Genomic DNA, 19,334 nt, shown 5'->3' on the forward strand with positions numbered 1-19,334 from the left:
GAAGTATTACAAAATATTTTGTGCCGTTTGCGCAACTTTTATTGCTGTTATCAATGTGGAGTCATGGAGCGAGCAGATCGTAATGCGGTTGGAAGCAGATGCTTGCGGCATGTCCCGGCACGAGGGCCATGATGAATGCTGCCTGTGGTGTCAGAGCTCCCGCTCGTGCACCTTCCCTTCATCAGTTCAACCAGAGCTGTTACACAGATAATGCAGGCTCATTAAGTCTGCAGAAGTGCATGCATGGAAGCGGAGGGACTCTTCTTCCGCTGCTTTGGACATGGGAGGTTTCAAAAGCTAAACAAGTCACTAAAACCTCTGTAAAAACAAACAAATTGTTTTAAAGAATTTCTTATCCAGTTTCTCTCCAATTGTAACGTTCAAACTTTATGGAAACAGTCTCAACAGCAGCTCATGTCGGGCTGGACGGTCAAAAACACGATCTGACAGGAAGGGAAGAAAAACAGGACACAAAAAGTAGTATTTTCTCTGGGAACTCCTGTTTCCTCCCACAGTCCAAAACATTCTTCCTATGTTCATTGATTACTCTAAATGCTCCCCTGTGTGAATATGAGAGTGTGTGCGGCCTTCTGGACCAGCTGGGACAGGCTCCCCATGGAGGGATGTTACGCTTTCAACTGAGCATCTTTACCTCTTTGCTCCTCTGTGTGAATCTTTCTTTCTTGATACTTTTGTGATTTGTTCCCTTTGGGTTTCTGGAAAAAGCATGAACATCCACTTTTTCTTTTATTCCCACGTGTGTTCACTTGCATTACAACTACACCAGAGTACACTTGACTGTTCTGCACGAAGGGGGTAGATTTTCCCAGAAAACTGACCAAACAGCCCAGTGTGAAAGTGAACAGTCTTCAGTGTTATTCAAACCAATCCAAAGGTCCTGCAGGGGGTTTTCTCTTATCTTCATTTAGTTTTCCTTTCTTCTGTCGCCCATTGTTTACTACAGAGACCCGTGCAGGATCAATGCAATCTATTAGTCTTTTATTTAAACTATTATATTCAATTAGGACAATCTGGACTGATGGGAATTATTGAGACTAAATCTGCTAAAAATAATCTGCACTACTTCTTACAGTGGAATTATTAGCAGTTGCTTTTTGTAGCTTTTATGCTTCCTGAAATTTTGGAATATTTATTTTCTCTAAATCCCACAAAAATTGTTGAGCTTAGGGTTTCCATCCGTTTTCTAAAATCCCAGGATCCCTTTCGAGGTCACGGGGAGTTAAGTATTTCAATTTATATAAGAACATTTATAATATTTAGCAGACAATTACTTTGACACATGACGGAAGATTAAAACCTGACTAGGCTGTGATTTTGTTCTACGATTCACATTTGTCACAACATTAATCAAATACACCCCACTTCTCTTTCAGACATCCGACAATTTCTTTACTTATTTTAGTATTTTGTGAAAAACATCACGTCAGCTTGAAAATGTGAAAATGTTATGTCTGAAGCTGTAAAACATTCCATTGTTCTTGGTAATTTTGTTATTTAAAGTTTGAAACATATTTAACTTCCATCTAGATCGATCTTTAAATGTTGCTGAATCCTTTTCAGGGTCACAGGGATGCTGGAGCCTATCCCAGCTACTGTTGGGTGAAGGCGGGGTTCACCCTTTTAGCTGAATTAAAAGTTAGCACTAGTGCTTATTTTTTAAGTGTTATTCATTTATTCTGTTTACTTGTTTTTTTTATCTGTTTTGCTCACATTTAGGACGCATGTTCAGGCAAGAAATCTGCCAAAGGATGAAAAGCTGAAATCAGTTCTGATCCAGTGAAGCTCTAAACCAAACTGGGTTTCAGAACCTAGTCCGTTTTTTCACACAGCAGCAGGTATGAATCTGTTCTCTTAACAACAACCCTCAAGGATACTGTGTGGAAAAAAACCTCATGAGGGGACGCCTGCTTTTGTGTGAAAGTCTCTTTGTATCTTAATTAGTTTACAAAGTTCAAATCAAAGTTTCAGTTTCAAAGCTTTTGGAAATGCTGCTTCAAGGCCTAAAACATTCAAACCCACCTGAGGTACAAAAGCCGGATTCAGTAAGTCTTTTGGTCAAACAAACTGACACCTTCAAGACATTAGAAAACCCCTGAATAATGACAGTTTTACACAGGTATAGGTTTCAGCTTCACATTCAAGCAGGTAACCCGAGTCAAAGATGGGATGTGAGGAATGCCAAAAACTTTTCAGTGATTCTTCAGCTCCGATCTGTAGAGGAAGAGGTTTTTCCCATCCAATCCCAAGAATCTAATCTGTGCTGACAGGCATTCTAATAATATCGTTTTTCTGATGAGACACAGCAGCAGCAGCAGCAGCAGACAGGGCTAACCCAACCACACAGACAAGACCGATTCACAGCACTGCAGGCCTACATGGAAAAGAAAAACCTCAGCTTTTCTTCTGGATGTAAAAGCATAGCTGCATACACAACCTCCATGAGCGGAATAACTCCAATTCATGTGATTTCAGTCTTAAAATAAAGCTGTTTTGTCTCAGACACCATCAGATTTGAAATGAAAATAAAAACTTAAAAAAACATCCAATAGTCAAGAAGAAAATCTGGCTTCACTCACATTTATCCATCTGGTCAAAAATACAAAGGAAATACTCGAGTGTTATAGGCCAGCACAATAAATCACAAATGTATCTTTATTGCAATATCAAGCTGTGCAATATGCATATCGCAAAAGTCGGCAAAAATTGCAATTAATGGTAACCATAACTGTGTCTCATGGCACCACGAAGTATTTAACGAAAGCATTTATGCATTTAACAAATCAGAAGGACGCCTTCACATTGTTGACCAATCGGATGGAGATCTTTTATTTATTTATTTATTTTGATTGAAATTATTAAGATGCTTGCCTCCCATGTAAATGAGGGTCATTTGGAGTATAATTTAAGTTATGTTGAATCTTATTTAAATTAAAATGTTGCATGGAAATGAAAATGATGTTCTTTTGTGTTTTTTTTTGCTATTTGTTCATATACCGCAAGTTATATCGTCATCACAATATTGATCACTAATATCGTGAGTTTTCTTCATATTGCGCAGCCCCTGAGTGTTATCTTCATAACACTTCAGGAGACGACCTTCACAGACCATCCCACAGTCTCAGCTGCCGTTATCAACATTAGAAACCCTTCGGCATTCTGTCCTCTGGAACCTTCTGGAACATAAATCTTTTTCCAGTTGCTGCAGACTGGTTACTATGAGCCCTCTATAATATATCCGTAAAAATACAAAGTTTTTATTTAGGATCAGATTCCTTTTTAGAACAATAAAAAGCACATGCATGAACAAAAGCACAACAAAGATAAGGAATAACTTACTTTCTTGGCGCCGCTTCGTTTCCACAGCAACAGGACGTCTGACAGATTCACTGTTATCCGGGCCTGTTCTCGTCTCAGCAACGGGCAACTGTTCAAGCAAAACCACAGGAACACCATATCAGCTTGACTGAAAAGATTTTTAAAAACACCATTTCTTTCTGTAAAAAAGCTGATTCTCCCCATAGATCAGCAAGATGAAAAGTGCATGTGCTGTGACAGTTTCATGAACCATGTGCAGCTTCCATTGCGTTTTCTTATCAGATGAACTTGAATTTGACTTTTACCTTTAACCTCACCACTTTATCATTAGTATTCTTATCATGTCCATTTTGTTCTTTAACTTAAATATAAGCGGTTGTTGATCAGCTTTTGTTTTTGGACAACAAAACCAGATAATAAATGTGTGGCGATGACCCAAATGTAAGACGGACAGAGAAAGCCCTCACAGCTCTGGTCTCACAGAGTGCTGGACAACCATGGAGATGCTTGAATGCATCCCTCCTGCCAGCAGAAAGCTTGAATGAGATCAGGCTAAAGGGGGGGATTCTTTGCCTGACTGCATTCCAGATGATCCTGCAGCAGATCCCGCTCAGTCACCGAGCACACAAAGCGGGCCGGCCATCTCCGCTGCAGCCAGGCAACCCAGCTTTTGTGCTCCCGCTGAGGAACTCAAAAGAAATGCCAAAGTCCTGCCCGTTCAACGAGGCTGCCATGGAGAGCAGCAAACCCTCCCCCACCAAGCACTCCATCTGTGGAGTACCTGGAAACAGCAAACATTTAGTCTGATGATGTGGAAAAAAGCTTCAAAGATGTTTTTGTGAATCGACTAAACCCAACAAGCAGGCAGCCGTTTCAGAGGGAGAGCCCCCCAGGTGGGTCACAGCCAGGTCACCGGCTCCTGTCTGACCTGAAGGACCTGACCTCTTTCCTGACAATCTTTCCTGCAAACCACTTATAGGATCCAAGTTTTCTAGAATGATTTTGCAACATGTGCAGACGTCATATCCTTCAGCTGCCGTGTTTCTTTGCCGGACCACGGCAGAGACATTAATCCCACGATGCTGCTGGACTTTAGACAAACCACCACCTCTCTATTGCTGTAAAAGGATGAAGGTCATTTCAAACATTTTTCTCTTTGAGTAAATGAGTCTTCCTGACACAGCAGAGCAGTCGTGGTTTGGTCAGAACTTATTTAGAGATTTCCACTTAAAAACAATATTGGCCGAACAGCTTTATGCTGATGATACCCTGCTATTCTCTAGTAAACTAGGAGATGTCACCCACTTTTCAAGACTTCAGGGTAAATCTAAAGATACATGGAAATATACCTTTAAAGGCAAAAAAAAAACCTGATGATTATCTAGACCTGATCAAAACATGATCAACAATATTCATTTAAGTTCAACTGGATTTTAATGCAATTCCAACAGATGCTAACTACTTTTTTTAAATTATTTTAAAAGGGCAAATGTGACATACCCCATTTTCAGAGGGGAAAAATTAATAAACATCAACATTTTATAAAGACTACTTATGAATTCTATGTCCTAAAGATAAAAACTTGGAGGATTTAAAAAAATACATTTGTTCATATGACAAATCATTCAAATGCGTGGCATTACATTCTGTATTGGCCACTCCAGTGAGCATTGGTTACACTGGTTTTTCACATACTTTTGGGACATTTCTAGGGCACTGCATATTGGCCAACATAAAGTATAGTGATAATTCTCTCTATAAGTTTGGAACATCAGAGGAAGGAGCGGTGCCAACAAGAGATGCTGTTCTGGAGCTGAAATCACCAATGGGCTCAAAGCCCCACCCCCAAATAAAATCAATCAACTCAGAAAAAATAAAAGTTCTGAATTTAAACTGTAGATTAGGACTGAAAGTAAAAAGGACAAGAAAGAATAAAAGAAAAATTGAAAATACAAAACAGTATTTGTAACATAAATATAATTTTTCACTTGGTAATAGTTTTAGGTTTATAGAATGTATTCCAATTTTAGTTTTTCTTCAAAATTATTTAGATTTATATGTTTTGGTAAAGTTTACAATGTGAGCTTTCAAAGTTTTTTTCATATAAACACCTTATGTATAGCACATTAACCGAGGAGCAGCAAGTGAATCCGAATAAAGCCAATGACTTAAAATTTTATTGAAGAAAAGGTTTGAACATTCTTAAAAATATTCCCCAGCAACTCACATGCAGAAAAACCTTATAGCTGTCATCCCCCAAAGGCAGACAGCTATTTTGAAAAAGTGATTCTGAAGAAAATCAAACAAATTTAACTTTCTTTATATTTGTTCACCCCAGACCTTTAATGTGTGTAAGTGTCACATTAGCTGAACATGCGGCCGCACAGCCGTCATAATGAGCGCCGTTGCCCGGCTGAGGCGACAGCTGAACACAGAGCCATGAGATAATTGGTCATGATGCGTGTCCTGTTCTCAGATGTTTGGGCTGCAGAGTTCAACCAGGCAAGCAAGAGCAATGACCAGAAACATGAAAACAAGGAGAAAAAGAGTGAAAGAAACCACGCCCCATCTTCAAAACGACATAATATTTGTTTTATGCAGCGACAAAAACCTACTTTGACCCGTTTCTGCACAAAATGCAGACTGACGTCAACCTCTAAGAGGTCCAATCAGACAAAAACACCACGCCCACTATGAGGGGATAGAGGAGTTCTCAGATATGAATACAGCAGTATGATGAGCAGTGGTAAATAATGAGATAAACACATTATGACCCCTACTCAAGTAAGTACTAAAAAATCAAAAAACAGTTGGCTATCAAATAAAAATCATGTTACTAGATTAGATTTTTTGTTAATTACTAATCTGTTTTCTGCTCCCATGTTTTAGAGCTTAAAATCTAGTTTTCTCTTTTGTGACATCTTTTACCTTAGTATGGCCTTTGTGTCCTGGTTCAGTTTATGATGATTTCAAAAAACTCTTTGCCAGAAGACAAGGAAGCCGAGACGTTTTCTCAGAACATTCTGAAATTCCTGACCACAGATTGTGAGTCATCAGAAAGTGTTTGCATCGTCATCTTTCAAACACTTTAGATGTGTACAGCAGTGAGTTCCTGGACACGAAACTGTAGAAAAACACACTGAATTATTACTGTACAAGTTCACCGACTCTCTATACTCGCCCAATTTGAAGAAAACTATCAAATACAATATCATAAAGGTTCTTTGTCTTTTAACTCCTCCCAGTCGAGACATGAAAAAGGAAAGTTAAGCTTATGACTGCATTTCTGAGTATTTATGAATCACAGTTCTGCAGAAACTACGTCTTAAAGAAAAGTCAGTTTTTTTGGGCTAAAAACCACATAATCATAAATCAAAAACCACTGGGAACACTTTTACAATAGATCAAACAATGATCGGAGTGGGACTTCAAGGGTATCTTACTGCCTCTGCTGGAGTTTCAAATTATTACAAAAAAATAAAAAATAACAAAACAGAAGGCCACACGGTTTAATTATCTAAAAAAAAACAGCTCCATTTGAAGGTTTTTTTCTTGTTTTTTCCCCACACTAAATGTTTACAGACACTCCTTTCCACACAAACTGCAGATGTATGTTCATAACGCCAGCGTGTGACTCCTTACCAGAACGAGGCACTAAAAACCAAACATATTACGTTTGTGCACTGAAGCACAGGCCAAATGCACTAAAATTAACCTCAGCGCTGCGAGCCACAACACTGCTGCACATCTCCTGTAATGTGGGTCAGATGTTCTCTGTCTGAGCTCTGCTAAAGAGCCACTCGTTCCTCACTGTTCACGACGGAGCGCCAACATTTCACCACATACGGTGTGAAAAATGAGCCCCAGTCATGGCCTGGAGAATCAAAACTGAGCATCTGACTGGAGAAAGCCATCAAGCCTCAAAACAAACACAAATGTGCTTTTAGGATAAAAACAAACAAACAAAAGATTTGTGATCTGAGAGACACTGAAGATTTAAGATGATGGTAATGAAAGCACAGAGAAAGCTGAGTGAAACTGCTCAGAGAGAGAATGCTCTTTAACCCTTGTGCTATCTTAGATGACCCCACCCTTCCATTGACGTGTTCTCCCTACCATGACAAAGGTGGGTAAAGGTGGAAAGATTTCATGTAATCCATGGACACCAGTGAAGATCACAAATCATTGAAGAAAAAAGGTTCAGAGCACTGTCTAGTGGGTCTAGATGACCCAACTCCCAACGTTAAAGTGCCTAGGAAAGCACAAGGGTTAAAAGAAAGACAGGAATTAAAAATGAAACACTTGAAAGGGTTTCTATGCAGCATCTGAAACTACATAAAGCAGAAAATCAAACCAGATTTGAAAAATCTTGAATGGAAAAAACACGACTATGGTCTGTCTTCCTTTTTGTCACTTTTTTTTTATCTTTCAGTGACTTGCTAGTTATATTAGAAGAGAAAAGGGACTTCTAAAGCTCCTTGCTCCACTCCATTCTGATCATCCACTGTCAGACCAATAGATCCATGAACGTCTTTGTTTGCCTCGTCTGAGCTGGAATCTGGATCTAAACTGTACGGCTGCATAGCTCCGATATTGATCGTCATTATTGTTGCACTGCTAATAATAGCTTGAGGTTGTGAGGGGCAGTAGGCTAGTGTGAGAAACTGTTGGGTGACGGGAAATGGGGGCGGGCCTACTCCATGTCGAGCTTACTCAGAGGTGCATGTCTACTGAACTCAAAACTGTGTCCTAGAAAACAATTCAGGTTTTTTGGTTTCTGGATAGAAACGGCATAATCGTCATTAAAATGACCACAAGGAACGCTTTGATCATAGATGATCGAAGAGGGATCTTATGCAAATTTCCTGGCAAATTTAAGCTTCTAACCAGAAATGTAAAACCAAACAATAATGTTGGAAAACTTGGAAAGTGAAAACAGAAAAGTGCAGATGGTTGTTTATTTTTTCTGATCCAGAAATACTTGAACTGCAGCTTCATTAAGCCTGAGGTGACTTTGTGATGTGAGCAGAAAATGTAAATGTTGAGTGACTAACTCATAATGAAAAATATAATAAGAAATTGTATTTTTAAAATTCAGAAACCCCTAAAGCCAACACTGACAGAACCATCTGTGTTTTCCACAGCGGCCAGAGAGCCAAAACTAGATTAAAACAATACTTTGACCCGCTCCCTAATCCCAGGATCTGTTTCAGCGCAGCAGCAGAAATGCAGCGCAGCCTGAGGAAAGCACAAGAGGGGAAAATTGAAGAGGAGGATGCAGACCAGATAATGGAGGGAAACTGAAGCTTCAGCTGCTGTGGCATGGATTTACACAGATCCACTATGCAAAGGCTCATCCAGACGAGAGACTGCTGAAAACAAAGACATCTCTACATCACCACAACAATCACAGAAAGTCTCAACAAACTGATAATGTCGAACTCCAACTCTAAACAAATCTTTGTTCCTGTGGGAACCAGTATTAAGGATCAGGCAGAAGATGCCAGCAGTCTAAAGAACAAGTTCCTCAGCTGTTGTTAAATAAGATAAAATCATATCAAAGTTGCATTAAAGAGTCAGAGACAAGCTTCTGTTTATGCGTAAACACAGGACATGTTTGCAGCAAAGAGGCTTTGTTTTCTGATCAAAGAAATCGCAGAGACTTGGTGAAAAAAACATCTTCAGATTTAATCAGAGTTAATTAAATCAATACGCAGAGATTTGCTGATGATGTAATGTTTGTCTCTTAGGTCTAACTTCTGGGATTCTAAAAGAAAATATTTTCATGTAACTGAGTTAAAAGTCAAACCTCTTATTGGAATCGATCATTTTCATTGGCTAAAAAGAAAAAAAAGAGAGTCATGTCCTTAACCATGTGTATGACGAACCTTTAAAAAACCCCAAAAGGACTCATTTATGTTTTTTAAAAACAATGCACGTCAACCAAGTTTATCAAAAAAATGCAGATACCCGTCTATGAATTCGAATTGAATTTAGACTGAAATATTCTCATCTCAACCGTAGATTGTTGTTACACTGATGTCTCTTGAAAAATTTGCAGATCTGTCCACATTGAAGGCACACAGATGATGGCAGCCATGAATAACAACTGCATTTGTTCAACCAGGCAAAAACCTGATGCTGCAATGGCTTCTGGGATAGGGTCAGGGTCGATGGTTTCAGCAGGGATTTCTTCAGTTGACAATGCCATGCTTTTAAAATGACAGGTAGGCTTTCGTGGTGCTTTTATTTTGAAGGGTTGAAGGGGAAGGTTTGTTTATTTGAGTATTAATGCTGTAAAGTCATAAAGATTCCTGTGGATTTGTGGACAAAATATGTGTGGGGAATCCTGCAATCCTAAAATGTTTCTTAGCATTGTTTTAGGTGATTGGGCTCTGGGCCACTCAGAGATGGATGGACGTGACCTGCAAACTGACATATGAATAACTGTTCTAATGCACAAATAAATGATCAAACGTTGGTCTCTCAGATCTTTGAAGTCTTAACATCAAAGTCTCTTTCATCTGAACTGCAACCCACCACCGTCATTTAAAGATGGACGGGTCTCATTTACAGAAAAGTCAGACATTAGTAGGTCATGACCTGTTAGTCTGAGGTCAAGTTGGTTTTCTCCAGTAATCTGCTTCAGGTGTAAGCGCTCACTGTAACAGCCAGCCCAATGTCCAGATGAAGCACAAGTCTCAGTTTTATTAGACTGCACACTAAAGTGGATCAAATGAGGGAAAAGACACGTCACAGGTCAAATAAGAAGCATGACTCATGCAAAAGTACAAAATGGTCACATCTGTAAACATGGATGTGTCATGACCCATTGAATATTTGTGTAAACAGGTTTGAATCTTTGTGTGTGTGTGGGGGTGGGGGTGGGGGGTAGGGGTAGGACCATTTCAGACAGTTTCCCCTGATGAGAAAAGGCCCCAACACAGCAGCTTCCTTTTTCCTGTGGAGTTCCCCATGGTTCCAAACTGGGTCCACTGTTTTACAAACTTCTGCTAAAGAAACATTAACTTTAAAGTTCAATCATCAGGACTGGGCTGGGAAAATCCAGGACTCAAGGCTACAGATTGTGTTTAGCACTCCTGTTTTTTTTAGCTTCTAATTGACTCCACACACCTCATCCAGACGATCACACTAACTCAAGATGTCTGGAACAAAGACGTTTCTGGATCAGTCTCAGATTATTTTTGGAAGTTTAAAAAAGTCTGAGCTCCAAAACCATAATCAAATCAACCTTTCACGGCTTTTAACTTAAATAAATAAAAAACAAATGCACAGATCGTTTGGGTTTGAAAATGGTTTTTTACATTGACGTGTTCTCCCTACCATGACAAAGGTGGATAAAGGTGGAAAGATTTCATGTAATCCATGGAACCCAGTGAAGATCACAAATCATTGAAGAAAAAGATTCAGAGCACTGTCTAGTGGGTCTAGATGACCCAACTCCCAATGGTAAAGTGCCTAGGATAGCACAAGGGTTAAGGACATTCTTCCAAAGTACCACTCACACAGTAATCTGAAAAACAAAATGTGAGCAAGAAGATCATAGATAAGTTGGAATGATTCCCCTTTTTGAAGAAATAAAATGACAATCATGTTTGAAGGAGTTTTTAGCTAATCCAGAGGAGGTTAATCCCAGCCCTAAAGGGCCAACATCCTGATGTTTATGTTGTTTACCTGATCCATCCATATAGGTGATTTCAACCAGGCAAAAAGGCGAGGAGTTAACGGGAAAAAGGTAGACGAGCAGCCATCCAAGACTCCTTCTGATCATGGAGGAGGAGGCGTGCTCTGAAAGGAAGCGGCTGCGCAGCAAGACTCCTCCCAGCACACTGACTTTAAAGACCCACCTGGTCTGTGGCCGAAATCACCTGCCAGCTCCTCCTTCAGCACGCAGGTGCTGTGTGGAGCAAAATGAATGGGTTTTTCCAGAGAGGCCTCTGATGTTTTTATTATAGATAGTTATTTGGTTGGGTTTTGTTTTGTCTTTACCTGCTGGTTACCTGGATCAGGTGCGTTTTGCTGCTTAGAGGCTGCGAGAGCAGGAAAACATGAAGGACGCCAGTCAGAGCTGCAGGGAAGAGTCGGTGAAGATTTCAGGGGCCTTCAGTGCCCCGATTTGACCTAAAGATTTACCTGATCATTATATATTTCCTGTTGTTATAGAAAAATAAACCTTTAAAAAGGCTTTTCCCTGCTGGGCAATTGGGCTAAAGCTAAGCAGTTTCTTCTTTGGCATCAGTTTGAGATTTAAATTCATGGTGTTTGTACCACTGCTTCAGATTACTGCCATGTTCTGTGTGTTAAGACCAAACAGAATTTTTAGATCAGTTCCAATAATTATTTTTATGTGAAAACCTCTTTCAAAATGTTCAGGACGCTGAACAAAGCAAGAACTAGTCTAAATAACAATAAAAAACAATATGAAACCAACCAAGAAAAACAGAACTGACAGTGGGTTTTCAAATCAGATTTAAATAAATGTAAGGGGGGCAGCCGGAGTGGTGCTGGGGAGGGAAGACTCAAAGGGTATGAAGGGGCAGGATCATGGATGGCTTTGGAGGTGGGGAGATGGATTTATTTTTCTCTTTGAGCCTCAGTGAAGAGGAGTGATGGGGAAGAAGAGGGCAGGTGAAAAACGGGCAAATCTGTACGGGGCTCACAGGTGACCAACAGGAAATATCAAGGTCGTAGATCACTCAATGAAACCTTATAGCAAAAATGTTCATGCACATTTTTTGTGACCGCTCGTAGTACGACACATAAATAAGTAAGGCTGAAGTAGATGAAATGCCAGCCTGTTGTATGGATTTTTCTTTTTTTTTTAACCCTCCCAAATCGCAGGAATCGTACCTTACTAACAACTAGAGCACGGCGTCAGGGCACCGTAACAGTTTGAGGAGGCTGCACAAGCCTCTGCCCCTCTTAAGATGCAGTTGCTCCTCTCTATGACCCTCTACAAGCCTGGACAACCCAAAAACCTGCAGCACCTGTAGAGGTCAACCCCTTTACGGGTGCATGTGATTACGGCATAAAGTACCGTTGAGGATGCCACAACACACCTAGATATCCATTGAAGTTTGGAGAAAAACTGATGAGTTTGAAGAGAAGGTTCTGTTCCAAAGAGCTGGTGTGTTTTCATGTAAGTTTTCAAACTTATTGATTTCAATGGGTCCTAAGGTTCGGCCTCTGACTGAGCTTACAGAGAATTTGATTCGTCTCCATGGTGGTCGGTGTGGTGGAGCTGTTGTGTTTGGTTTTTCTGAGCCTTGATGGATTCATTCTACATCTGTGCTTTGGCCCTCTTCTGCATGCTGCCCCCGGGACGGTTTCCTTTAGTTATGTGCAGTATAGAAGCTAAAACATAAATGAAACAAGTCAAAGGAATTCCCAGAACAGTTTTCATGGATCAGAGGTGAAAGAAAGACCTCCAGGCTGGAACTTTTAGATGTCAGTGCTGTAACCAATACTCTGTATTCACAACAGAATCCTGAATTATACCTTTAACAATACAGATTTTAAGAATCGTGTTTAACGAGATCACAGAAACTTTGGTGTCTATTATTTCTCAAACCAATAAACACAGAAATGCAAAAAAAGACACAATGATGTTAACACAATGCATCAGTGCACATAGGTTCATGAAGTTTATGCAGCAGCTGATCATCATGTAAATGTGAGGCTTTTTTTAGGCTGAACATCAACGAAATTCAGCTTTCTGCCAATTCTGCCCACTAATGATGATGGTATTGATCAATAATATCTATTTAGGTATTGAATGTTTAATAGTAAGTATCTCACTCCACACAAAGCACTATCAGAGCCAGGCTATGCGTTTGTCTGCGAAATATTTTCCACTGGTTTACACAGATGCTTTGGGTAAAAATCCCCCTAGTGGCCACTTGGTGAATGACCTGGCTTCAGCCATTTCTCTTTAGAACTCAAAGAAAGTTGGAACCAGCATGAAGACTCATGACTTCACTCATCAACTATCCAACCCAGAGATGAAAGCTCTTCACCCCACGAGAGTAAATAATTTACCCAACAGACGTCCACTCTACCCTCTGCCACACTAATCCGACCACAGCCTCTAATGCAGCGTGACATTTCCAGCCTGTGAGAGAATAACGACCCCCCGCCCTCCATTAGCCCATTAGACCCCATCCTGAGGCCATTATACACCTGGTGACCTCTGACCTCGTCACCACTGTCCTGCACTAATCAGCTCCCCCAGGGAGGGGAGCAGATGGGCAGACGGAAGTGTCTGAGAGCATTCATAATGTGGCATTATTTCATTTGGTGTAATCGGTTCCATTAACTGGCCGGATAGGCGATCTGGAGGACTGTCACATCCTGGGGGATGGGGTAATCTCTGCTCCTTTAAATTGAGCTCATCTGAAATGACTAAAGTCAGAAAACTGCACTGATCCTCCCATGATATGTGAACGCTGAAGATCCAAACGTTCTCCGGAGCAGGAGAAGGAAAGCAGGTTTCCTGTCAGATCCCTGATGCTTAAAGGTGGTCAGCCCTCATGACCCTCATGTTAAAGTTAAATGTCGGCCCTGCTGAAAGGGTGGGGGTCATTATTCCTGCTTAATTTCTAATTTTCATCATGTTTTTTAAGAGGTTGGAGCTGAATTTGGACCATCATGACGGTGGAAATGTCCAGATTTTCTCCTTATTTTCCCTAAAATTTGTCTAAAACATCATAAATACTCGAAAACAAGAATTTAAATGCTCTAAAAAAATAGAGCGTAACTTTTAAAGTGAATTTAAAGAAGAAACGCGCAGAGAATGCGCATTTGAGTCCACCGGCCGGGGAGTTCTGTTTTTTGCGCGTAATCTGACTTGGCATCCACAAACGTGGTTTTGGTCCGGAGGAGCTGCGCAGTGCGCACGCGTGTCGCGTCCTTTCAGTTCAGCTCGGTAAACAGGAGCGAAAAACCGTCACTGCGCGGCGGACACTGGAGCGCCACAGTCTCCCAAAACATGCAGAGACGAGGGTTTGAGAGCTGGAGGCTCGTCGGAGGCGTCGCAGAATATCCCGGAAAAGTACGACGAACTGGAGACAAACAACAGAAACTGAGCAGCAATGCGTGAAATGGACCGACCTTAGCGAAGGGAGGGGGCCCCGAGGTTCAGATCCGGGTCCGATGGTCCAAACAAAGTCCAAGGGAAGAGTCCAGTTCGGGAAACGTGACGCCAAATGTTCGGTTGCCTCTGTGGCCGCGCCGCCTTTACGCGTCCTCCTGCTGCCACCTCCTCCCTCTGATTTCCATATGAGGAGCTGCGGACGAACCGCGACCTCCACAGGACGCAGCGACTAGTCCAAACTGGAGCTCATCCTCAGTTTTTGAGGGGAAAAAAGTCTTAAAAGTAAAAAAGCTCACTCTTTTGGAAGAAAAATTCACGAAAAGACCATGATGGAGGAGTTACCACTGTATCTGGACAGTAAATAATATGAGACTTTGAAACACGAGATGATACAGACGATAAATTAAGAGACATTAAAAAAACAAGCACTGGAGAAGGACTTAAAAACCCACTCTGATCAAAATAGTCATTTGGATTTTTCTAACATATTCTATTAGCTTTTTCTGATGATGGAGGACATATATATAAATAAATATTGAAATTGCATTTCAGAGAATGTCTTTATTCAAACATTGTGAATCCAAGAAAATCCCATTTTGTAATTCTGCCGCTCTGCAAAAACTGTCTAGAAAATGACATCGTTTTTTCTTTTTGATTATTGAAAGACCACTGGCAAAATAGATCAAAAGATGTTCTTTCTGAGTGTGACTTTGAAGCCTTTTGGGGCTGGGGGGTCCAAAATATTCCAGAGTTTGGGCCCTTAGTGTCTGGACTTTACTTCATAGTTCCAAAACAGTCCAGACATGAGGATGTGTGTTTCTGCTTCAGAGGGTTCAAAAACAGAAACAAGTTTCTGATGGAAACTTTGACAGGTTTGAAGTCGCCATAGAAACTGCTGCGAAACTTGAATGAATCCATGTGGACAGAATTTAGGAATAAAGAGCCTCGAGCTGAACAATCAAACCATTGGGATTGAAAATGAATAGACAAGTCATTAAAGTGGTTTAAAAAACAGCTTTTACTGCTCAGAAATGTGTTCTTTCTTTTGAATGTGAACTCCATTGTATTATCTCTGATTAATCCAAACTGAGGATGAACTCTGGTGGACTCAAGTCTTTGTAAACTCCTTTGAAACTGATCCCACACTAACTTCAGAGGAGGTTCAGGTTTCTCCTGCATCTAGAAAGTGAGGAATTTCTAACACGCTTTCTTTTCCTTTTCTTCAAAATTTTAAGCTGTAACAATTATTCCAGATCTGCTGGAAAGACAAATATTACATCAAAGGTGAAAATCTGACACGAAGATGAGCGGAAGACATCTGTCCATCAATACACTGTGGGTTAGGAGGAGGGATGAAGCAGACAGGGAACAGTGTGCACGTCCACGTGCACGTAGGGGTGGAGATACATGCATGCTGCCAAAGTGAACTGTTTGTTCATAAGGGGAACCAGATCCTACCCAGCCCGACCAGCCAGACCAGGAGCAGGGGACCGCCCACCCACCCAGCCAGGCGCAGAGGGGGCTCCCCTACAGGGGCCCCCCCCTGGCGCCGAGAGGTTTAGGCGAACTCGACTTCTGGGCCCTCAGGCCACAGGACAGGCATGCTTGGCCGTACCAGGCGGCAGCCATGGGGGCCACCAGGCGCCAGACACCGAGACGCGGCCAAGGACGAAGCCAGGGCCCCAAGAACCCAAGAGCCGCCCACCACCCAGCCGGAGCCCAGTCTCCACAAGCCAGCCCCGGCACCTGACCCCAGCAACCCAGAGATCATCGCGCAACCACAGCTCCACCCCCCTACTACTACTCTACCCTCTACAACCCTCCTCACCTGCCATATTGTCCGACCCCTCCTCCCATACCCCCCCTAATGCCCTCCCCACTCTGCGATGGGGAGGGAGAGCCCCAGAGGAACCAGGTGAGCCAGCCCCAAGGTCTGCCCCACCCATGCGCTCACACACACATGCTCACAAGCTTCTGGATGCCCCCCACCCCCCGTCGCCCCCGTCAGTAACCCCGTCCGGCCGATCGACCCCCCAGCGCCGCACGCCCGACCACCACTGCTGCCAACAGGATACCCACAAGCCCGGCCGCCCTGAGAGGACACACTTTTTTTTTAATGAAGCCAAATAAAAAAGATGTAAATACAAATGTTTTAAAGAAAAAAAGAAACCTTTGTTGTTTTTATTTCAGGTTTATTATCTGTTAGTTAAGATTTTTGCTTGGTTGTCATTCTAATCATGCTTTGGCTGGAGGAGCAGATGTTTCCAACATCTTGTGTCCTAGCCGTTTCTCCGAAGATTTTCTCAAGATGTTTTCCTCACGTCATGCTTGAAGTCAACGACAAAACCCTTGAGCGGCGAGCAAACAGCTGTCTCAGACAACAGCCTAGTGATGTAACAGAAAACAGAGATGCCTGCAGATGCTGCACCAACAAACACAACTGTTTCACAATGAATGTGGGTCACTTTGTGTATAGAACAGTGGCTTTACAGTAGAGTCCTAAGGTGGCAGCAGAAGCCCTCTCAGGTGGGTCTGAGTAAGCCCCCGCCCCTGAAATGGGCGTGTCCATTCTCTTTTCTCCGTCTTCATCTGCTGTCAGAAGATCACAATGGTTTCCTGACAAAGGAACCAGATATGAGAGCCACACTGTCACTTCTGTGAGTTCTCCTCAGCTAAAGCAGTCATTGTTCTGCCGGGTTAGTCAGAGGAGCGGGCCCTGATCCAAAGTGTGAGGCAGTGACCCGAGGGCTGGATCTGATACACCCAGGCCGCAGTGAGTCAGCCTGGTGATCAGGCCGGGAGTGTGAACGCCTCCGAATCTCAGAGAGAGGAGAAATGTAAACATGAGAACACATTTCCATAGGATTTGAAATAACAGAATCTTAGAACGTTGCTTTCTGTGGACTGAAACTGCAAAAGAGGAAGTTTATACTTTTACTTTCCAAATTTTACTTCCAAGTTTTTACAAATAACTTAAAAGATTTGACACCTTGTTCAAACCTACCTACAAGCACAAGCATGGGCACAGATAGAACTAACAGATTAAAGACAAAAATCCTCTGCTTTCAACTTAATAGGTCTGTTGACATCACCAAACTTTGACATTTTCTTGTTGATGCTTTTCCCAGTTTTGCAGCTTCTTTGTGTTTGCTTTGGGGGTTACCCCCCTTCAGTCTCCTCGTTTACGAGTGAAAGGCTTGTTCAAATATCAAAATGGACTTATCTTCTGGATGCTGGTGCACTGCTTTGTTGTTTTGGGTTATTTGCTTTCCTAATGATGAAGGAAGTTTGGTTTCATTAGCAAAAAAAGTGTTTTTTGTACACCTCTGCCATTGTGAGTGACAGAGGTGTAAGGTGTAAGGTATTGTATGCCCTGGCCTACTCGTCTGGAAGCTGTAAGAGCCCCAACACTCTGGAACCGTCTCCCTGAAGAGATCAGGCTCGTATTTTAATCTCTTGTAAAAACCTACCTTTGTAGGCGTGCTTTTAATGATTTTACTGGTTCTTAAATTTAAACATTTGATTTTATTGATTACATTGATTTTATCGATTTCATTGTTTGTATTGATTTCGTTGATTTTATTGATTTTAATGATTTATCGATTCTTATTGATTCTAACCACTATCACCATTTCATGAGTGTGCTGGGTTTTATTTCTCCATACTGGAAACTGTTTTTAATACTGATTTTGTCTCATATTAATTGTACAGCACTTTGTAGTCTGGATTTCGAAAAGTTCTATATAAATAAAGTTTATTATTATTATTATTATTATTATCATAAGTGATATTAAGGCAGGACTCTGCCACTTTCAACCCTTACAGAGCAGTTTGGGTCCATTTCTTCCTGACTACCACCCAGTAGGAGCTACACAGTCTCACGTCACCCTTTAGAGAAAAGAAAAGAGACTGCACAATTTCTTTTACAGCTCTAGCTGCATCTCAGCTGGAAATTTATAAATCATATCTAACTAAGCGACTGTTACTATATGCTTTTGGACCATGAGGCACTCATACAATCGTCCCAACAGCGGTCAGGCTATACAACAACACGGTCTACGACTGCTGAAACCGCTGCTGTTATTTTACCACTTGACTTGTTATTTTGACGTGTACTTTCACTCCAATTTTTATTATAACAATTTTATTCTTACTTAATGGTACTTTTTTTTCCTAACTGCTACATTTCTTGTTTTTGCTGCTGTCACAACTGAATTCCCCCCCCCCCCGGGGATCAATAAAGTCCTTTCTCTCTATCTCTCTTTCTTTCAATTTTCAATAAGTGGAAACCAGCCTTTAAGTCTGTCTGTGCGTACTGACCTCAAACTGAGTTTCTGTGGCAAACACGCTCCAAAATCTGTCAAAATGTTTGGTAAACTGTGAAGCCGCACTGCTTTCTGGATTATTGGAGCGTTTTGGGTACTGTAGACAGGAGCCTCATGTCCTGTGCTTCAACTGTCTGTGAAGGAGACAAAGTTTGACCTATGGGACTGGTTTTGTATTTTTTGATGTCCCTTGATGTCCAAAAATATGTTATTTTTTAAAATACTTTTTACACTTTTCTTCAGCCAGAGAGCCTCAATAGAGGAGTTAACCTTTGTGCTAGGCACTTTAACGTTGGGAGTTGGGTCATCTAGACCCACTAGACAGTGCTCTGAACCTTTTTTCTTCAATGATTTGTGATCTTCACTGGTGTCCATGGATTACATGAAATCTTTCCACCTTTATCCACCTTTGTCATGGTAGGGAGAACACGTCAATGTAAGGATGGGGTCATCTAAGATAGCACAAGGGTTAAAGAGCCCCGTGTGGCTCCGGAGCCTCAGGTTGCAGATCCAAGAGCAACAAAAAGCTATACAAGCCCACACCATGACATTACCTCCGC

General features: G+C 41.5%; 1 protein-coding gene across 3 annotated transcripts in view; it reads right to left on the reverse strand.

The window, feature by feature from the left end:
• Positions 1 to 14,625, reverse strand: part of ankrd6b (ankyrin repeat domain 6b) — a 35,456-nt gene extending 20,831 nt beyond the window's left edge. For all 3 annotated transcript variants that reach the window (XM_078942751.1, XM_023952940.2, XM_078942750.1), the window contains exons 1-2: positions 14,467 to 14,625; positions 3,358 to 3,445 (exon numbers count right to left, since the gene is read on the reverse strand). The gene's annotated coding sequence lies outside the window, so the exon portion shown is untranslated. The remainder of the gene's footprint in view (positions 1 to 3,357; positions 3,446 to 14,466) is intronic.
• Between the last annotated feature and the right edge of the window lie 4,709 nt (positions 14,626 to 19,334).

The sequence above is a fragment of the Oryzias latipes genome, chromosome 24, assembly GCF_053564925.1.
Source record: "Oryzias latipes strain Hd-rR chromosome 24, Olatipes_Hd-rR_3.1".
In the NCBI taxonomy this organism is placed as follows: domain Eukaryota; kingdom Metazoa; phylum Chordata; class Actinopteri; order Beloniformes; family Adrianichthyidae; genus Oryzias; species Oryzias latipes.